Here is a 6,735-nt window from a genome sequence, read left to right on the forward strand (position 1 = left end):
AGCTAACCTCATCGGCTGATAATATCATCATTAATCATAATATATATATATATATCATTCCCGTTTAAAGAAAATTAAATTGCATTCGTAGGTTATAATTTTCAAAAAATTCAGTTTAATTCATGAGAGGTATGTTAAAAGCTTCAAATTCAACGGCACGTTTGATATATTTTGCTTTCAGTATTGAATTAAGAGATTTATGTCAATGCAAATAAACAAAAGCAATCTGCAGGATTGGATTTGATTGACTAAACATATATTGCTTATTTGTTCTGATTCAACATTGTTTGAAAAATTATTTAAATATTTTTAACATCAAAATAAGATTAATTATTTTTAAAAAAATGAAAAACTACAGTAAAATTAGAGTTAAATAAGTTAAAAAATAAAATTAAAATTAAAATAAAATTATCACATTGAAATTAAATCAAAATAAAATTTTAAAATTATTACACACAAAAATTTATTTAGCCTAACCAACCCCGCAGACACACACACACACAGAAACAAACCTCAACAAATCAAAACCACATCTTCGCCTCCAAACAACTCACATCATCACCACCTTCAATGGCGGAGAAGCACGTCGACGCCTAAACCTAAACCAGAAAAACAGAACAACAATTTTGCAGCTTCTACATTCTTCACCACCGCATCCATGGAGGACGTCAACGTTTCCAACAACGGTCTCAATCGGACGAAGAAGAAGAAAAACGCCAATCTTTTACTCGGCCGCTATGAAATAGGAAAACTCCTCGGCCATGGCACCTTCGCGAAGGTTTACTACGCTCGAAACATCAAAACCAACGAAGACGTCGCAATTAAGATCATCGACAAAGAGAAGATCCTCAAGGGCGGCTTAGTCGCTCACATCAAGCGCGAGATCTCAATCCTCCGCCCCGTCCGCCAGCCCAACATCGTCCAGCTCTTCGAAGTCATGGCCACAAAGACGAAGATCTACTTCGTCATGGAATACGTCGGCGGCGAGTTATTCAATAAAGTCGCAAAAGGCCGATTGAAGGAAGTAGTCGCCAGAAAGTACTTCTAGCAATTGATCTCCGCCGTAGAATTCTGCCACGCCAGAGGCGTGTACCACCGCGATCTCAAGCCGAAAAACTTGTTACTCGACGAAAACGGCGATCTCAAGGTTTCCGATTGCGGCCTCAACACTGTCTCCGATCAAATCAGACAAGACGGATTGTTTCATACTTCTTGTGGAACGCCCACCTATGTTGCTCCTGATGTTCTGGCAAGAAAAGGATACGACGGAGCCAAAGTTGATCTCTGGTCTTGTGGCGTTATTCTCTTCGTTTTAATGGCAGGTTATTTACCATTCCATGATCATAACGTTATGGCTATGTACAAGAAGATTTATAGAGGCGTTTTCCGGTGTCCCAAGTGGTTCTCGCCGGAGCTAAGCTTATTATGCACACGTCTTCTCGATACAAACCCAGAAACCAGAATCTCAATTCCAGAAATCATGGAAAACAAGTGGTTCAAGAAAGGGTTCAAACAAATCAAGTTTTATTTTGACGACGATAAGCTCTGTACCAGCGTTGATGATATTGACAAACTGGATTTAAACAAGGATGACATAGAATCATTCTCAGACTATTCAGTATCGGAATCCGATTCAGAGCTAGAGGTTAAAAGAAGAAGCAACGCTTCATTGCCAAGGCCAGCAAGCCTGAATGCATTTGATATATATCGTTCTTTGCAGGCTTCGATCTTTTCGGTTTGTTCGAGGAGAAAGGGGACGAGGCGAGGTTCGTGTCCGGCGCGCCGGTGTCGGAGATCATATCAAAGTTGGAGGAAATTGCGCAGTTGGTGAGCTTTACAGTGAGGAAGAAGGATTGCAGGGTGAGCTTGGAGGGATCCAGGGAAGGTGTGAAGGGGCCATTGACGATTGCGGCGGCGATATTCGAGCGCTTACTCCGTCGTTGGTGGTGGTGGAAGTGAACAAGAAAGCAGGGGATAAAACCGAGTTTGAACAATTTTGTAACTCTGAATTGAAACCTGGCTTATGGAAGTTAATGATGGAGTATGAATCAGCAACTTCTTCCAAGAGAAATTCTTCTGATGAGACTCCTCAATCCGATTCTGATTCTTAGAATTTTCCAGACTAGTTAACTCTTGGATATTGATTCATCATTTTTTTTTGGTTTTAAATATAAGATGTATTTTTTATATTTATCAATTTTTTTTAAATTACTTCTATAAATACTCCTGCAACCATAATCAAATACGTGGAGGGAGGATATTAAGAAAAATAATTATAGTGCTTTAGAAAAAACATATTATTTTTTTATAATTAACTAACTTATCTAACTTTCTCAATCTAATCAAATTAATTAAATAGGTCATATATTAAGGATCGGAAGAGTATATAGGAGTATATATCTCTGCCGGACTTGTATAACTTCATATTTACTTCTCTTATTGGTTTGAAGTATAAGAAAATCTAAATGTGGTTCCTTGCAAGGACTGTAATGGGGTTTGGTTGGACTACTCCATTGATCTTAATTCTTTACATTACAAGTCTATATTCGTAAGATATATGGTTCATTAAGTATATATCTTGCCATATATCTCAACCTTCACTATAAAAACATAAGACTTCCTGTTCGAACCAAAGATATATTCATATTCTTTTTTTTTTTTTTTAAAAATAACTCACATAACTATCATATCTTTTGTTAAGGATTCAGACTCAACTTTATGCAAGAAAAACTTTAAGAAAAAGATCAACAAGAATTGGGTCTAGTGAAAAGGGTTAGTTCCCCACAACGTGACAAATCAAGATTTAAATCCTCATTAGAAGAGATGTCCATATTTAATACTCATATCTCGAATAGGATTGTCACCAATAAGAAGATACACTACAGCAAAATGTGTCATTTACCTCCCTCATTTATGTCTGTTTTCAAAAACAGAAGAGACTTCATGTCTGTTTTAAACAAAATAGACGTGAACTAACGTCTGTTTACAAAAACCAGACGTGAATTCACGTCTGTTTGTGTGAACAGACGTGAATTAATGTCCGTTTACTCAAAACCAACGTGAATTCACGTCTGTTTCTCCATAACAGACGTTACTTCACGTCTGGTATTTGTAAACAAACGTTAGTTCACATCTGTTTTACAATAAACAGACGTGAAGGGGCTCCGTTTTTAAAAAAAATTTAGCCGGCCGCGTCCTATGCTCGCATCAGCACTATCAGATCTGCATGTACCGAGCGCGAAGAACCTCCAGCTCGCAGCTTTCTCGCGCCCAAGTTTCATTTTCGGTCTCTCCCTCTCATTTTCCTCTTGTCCATGAAGTAGTCGTGAGCTACTCAATATTTCGGTCTCTCCTCTTCAGCTCTTCAAGGCCGTAGCCCTCCGTCCATTGCATCGCACGCCGTGTTGCAGCAGCTCGCCGTTGAAGCCGTGAAGATCTGCGTGTACCGCGAAGAACCTCCAGCTTGCAGTTATCTCGCTGTTGAAGCCGTGAAGCTGACACGCACTGTAGTCCGTTGATTCGAAGGCACGCCCGAACAGTGAAGGTAAGTTTATTCAACCGTTGCATTGTGGGTTTAGTGTGTTGTGCGTGGGTTTGAGTAGCTTGAGGAGTTTTGAATTGGTTTCTGAGGTTGCTGTTTAAATTTTTACTGAAGAATTGTGTTTAGATAGTTTTAAATTTGTATATATTGATTTGGGTAGAAATTTTAAAGATTTCAAACCTTGTTAATCTTGTTAGAAAAATAATGCATACAAGGTGTTTGTCAAAATGCCTAAGAGGGATTGCATTAGATAGTTTGCTATATGTATTGAATTTAGATTAAGGATTGGGTATACATTAAATGATTAATGAAAAAATTGCATTTAGATAAGTTAAAATTTGTTTATATTGATTGGGTAATAGATTTGAAGTTCGAAATCATTTGCTTGGAATTGGCATGATTTATGTTGTAATTGGAATGAATCGGATTCAATTGATATAATTAGTTTTGAATTTGGTTAATGTTTATTGGGACTGTGCTGAATGGAATTAAATTGTTTATAATTCCTTAGGTAGTAACGGAATGGATCATAGTTGGATGAATGCTTTGAGAACAAGTGATGAATATGAGAACGGAGTAGAACGATTTATTGAATTTGCTAAACAGAATGCTCCTAGCAATAACGGAATGTATTTTTGTCCCTGTGTCAAGTGTTTAAATGAGAGGCGACTAAGTGTTAATGATATTAGAGATCACCTGCTTTGTGATGGTATAAATCTTCGATATACAAGATGGATATGGCATGGTGAAGTAGGAACAAGTTCAATACTCGAAGAAGAGGAAGTTATGGATGATGTAAATGATAGAATGAGCGATATGATTCGTGATGTAGGGGTAGAGTTCTTTGTGCGATCACATGCAAATGATAACTTGAAGAGTGATGCAGAGATGCCTTTGTACCCTGGGTGTTCTAAGTATACACGATTGACAGCTGTATTGAAATTGTTCAGTTTAAAAGCAAATAATGGGTGGACTGACAAAAGTTTCACAGAGTTGCTTCAATTGATTAGTGATATGCTTCCAATTGATAACGTTCTTCCAAATCGTGTGTATGAGGCAAAGAAAATCTTGTCTCGGATGGGTATGGGCTATGAAAAGATACACGCTTGTCCTAATGACTGTGTATTATACAGAAAAGAGTATGCTGGTCTACGTGAGTGCCCAAAATGTAAAACTTCACGATACAAGGTGAAAAAGAACATGGACTGTGCTGGTAACTATGATGGTGATGAGACAAGTAAAGGGCAACCTTTGAAGGTGTTATGGTATCTTCCGATAATACCACGATTTAAGCGCTTATTTGCTAATGCAACAGAAGCGAAGAAGTTAAGATGGCATTTTGATGAGAGAATATCAGATGGAAGATATCTTCGGCACCCTGCTGATTCTCCTCAATGGCAGAAAATAGATGAAATGTTTCCGGAATTTGGTCTTGAACCAAGAAATCTTCGCCTTGGGCTTTGTACAGATGGAATCAACCCTTACGGTACTCTTAATAGCACACATAGTGCATGGCCAGTACTGTTGGTGATTTACAACCTACCTCCCTGGTTATGTATGAAGCGCAAGTACATGATGCTTTCTATGATGATTTCAGGACCGAAACAACCAGGAAACAATATCGATATCTACTTGGCACCTTTAATTGAAGATTTGAAGATGTTGTGGGAAGAAGGCGTGGATGTGTTTGATGCATACAAGCAGGAGTCCTTTAAGTTGCGTGCCATGATCTTTACAACGATAAATGACTTTCCTGCATATGGAAATCTATCAGGATACAGTGTGAAGGGGCATAAAGCATGTCCTATATGTGAAGCAGACACATACTTCCACCAACTTAAGCACGGAAGGAAGACAGTTTACCTCGGTCACAGGAGGTTTCTTGATCGGTTCCACCCATACCGGAGATTGAAAAAGGTTTTTAATGGCTCACCAGAGCATGGCATGGCTCCGAAGGCATTAACTGGAGAGGAAGTTTACCAGCGAGTTGAAAGAATCAATGTCATTTTCGGTAAGACTCAAAAAGCTGCAAGTGAGAAAAACATATGGAAGAAGAGGTCTATTTTCTTTGATCTTCCATATTGGCGCAGTCTTGATGTAAGACACAGTATCGATGTGATGCATGTGGAAAAAAATGTGTGTGATAGTCTTATCGGTACTCTTTGCACATACCTGGAAAAACTAAAGACGGAATTAATGCAAGACTTGATCTGGCTGAAATGGGCATTCGAGAGCGCTTACATCCACAATTGAGAGAGGGTGGTAAGCGGGCTTATATGGAACCTGCGGCCCACACATTGTCTAAAATCGAAAAAACAAGCTTGTGTCGGTGTTTGCATGACATCAAGGTGCCCCAGGGGTATTCTTCTAATGTGAAAAGGCTTGTCTCAATGCACGATTTGAAGTTAGTGGGAATGAAGTCTCATGATTATCATGTACTGATGCAACAACTATTACCCGTAGCTATTCGAGGCACAATGAGAGATGATGTGAGGAGCACTATAACTAGATTATGTATCTTCTTCAATGCTATTTGTAGCAAAGTCATTGACATAGAGAAATTGGACGAATTGGAAAATGAGGGTTATGTTATCTTGTCTCAACTAGAAATGCACTTTCCCCCAGCATTTTTTGATATCATGGTGCATTTGATCATTCATTTAGTGAGGGAGATAAGGCTTTGCGGTCCTATTTTTCTAAGATGGATGTATCCATTTGAGAGGTACATGAAAGTCTTAAAGGATTATTCTAAAAATCCTTATCGACCTGAAGCATCAATTGTTGAAAGGTATGTAGCGGAAGAGGCTATGGAATTTTGCAAAACATATCTATCTATAGCTAAGACACCATCTCGGCATGAAAACGGTACAAGTAAAGGAATCAGGGGGCTGAAGGTAAAGAGTATGGGTCGTGAAGAAGTGTTACAAGCGCACTTATACATATTGAATAATATGGAAGAAGTGCAGTCGTATTTAGATGATCACAAAAAAAGTTTAAAAGAAAAGTATCCAAAGAAAAGTGATATGCAGATAGCTAATGAGCATAACAAAACATTTATAACATGGTTCAGTGAAAAAGTTTTGAGAGAGGCCAATGTATCTGATACAATAAAATGGTTAGCTTGGGGTCCTTGTTTTGAAGTTATCACTTGGAGTGGATACGACATAAATGGATATTCCTTCTACACAAAAGCT

General features: G+C 38.2%; 1 pseudogene; it reads left to right on the forward strand.

The window, feature by feature from the left end:
• Positions 1-658: 658 nt before the first annotated feature.
• LOC114727174 (CBL-interacting serine/threonine-protein kinase 12-like) lies at positions 659-2,111 on the forward strand (annotated as a pseudogene).
• The last annotated feature ends 4,624 nt before the right edge of the window (positions 2,112-6,735 follow it).

The sequence above is a fragment of the Neltuma alba genome, unplaced genomic scaffold (genome assembly GCF_004799145.2).
Source record: "Neltuma alba isolate B1F8T4 unplaced genomic scaffold, ASM479914v2 tig00012452_pilon, whole genome shotgun sequence".
Lineage (NCBI taxonomy): Eukaryota > Viridiplantae > Streptophyta > Magnoliopsida > Fabales > Fabaceae > Neltuma > Neltuma alba.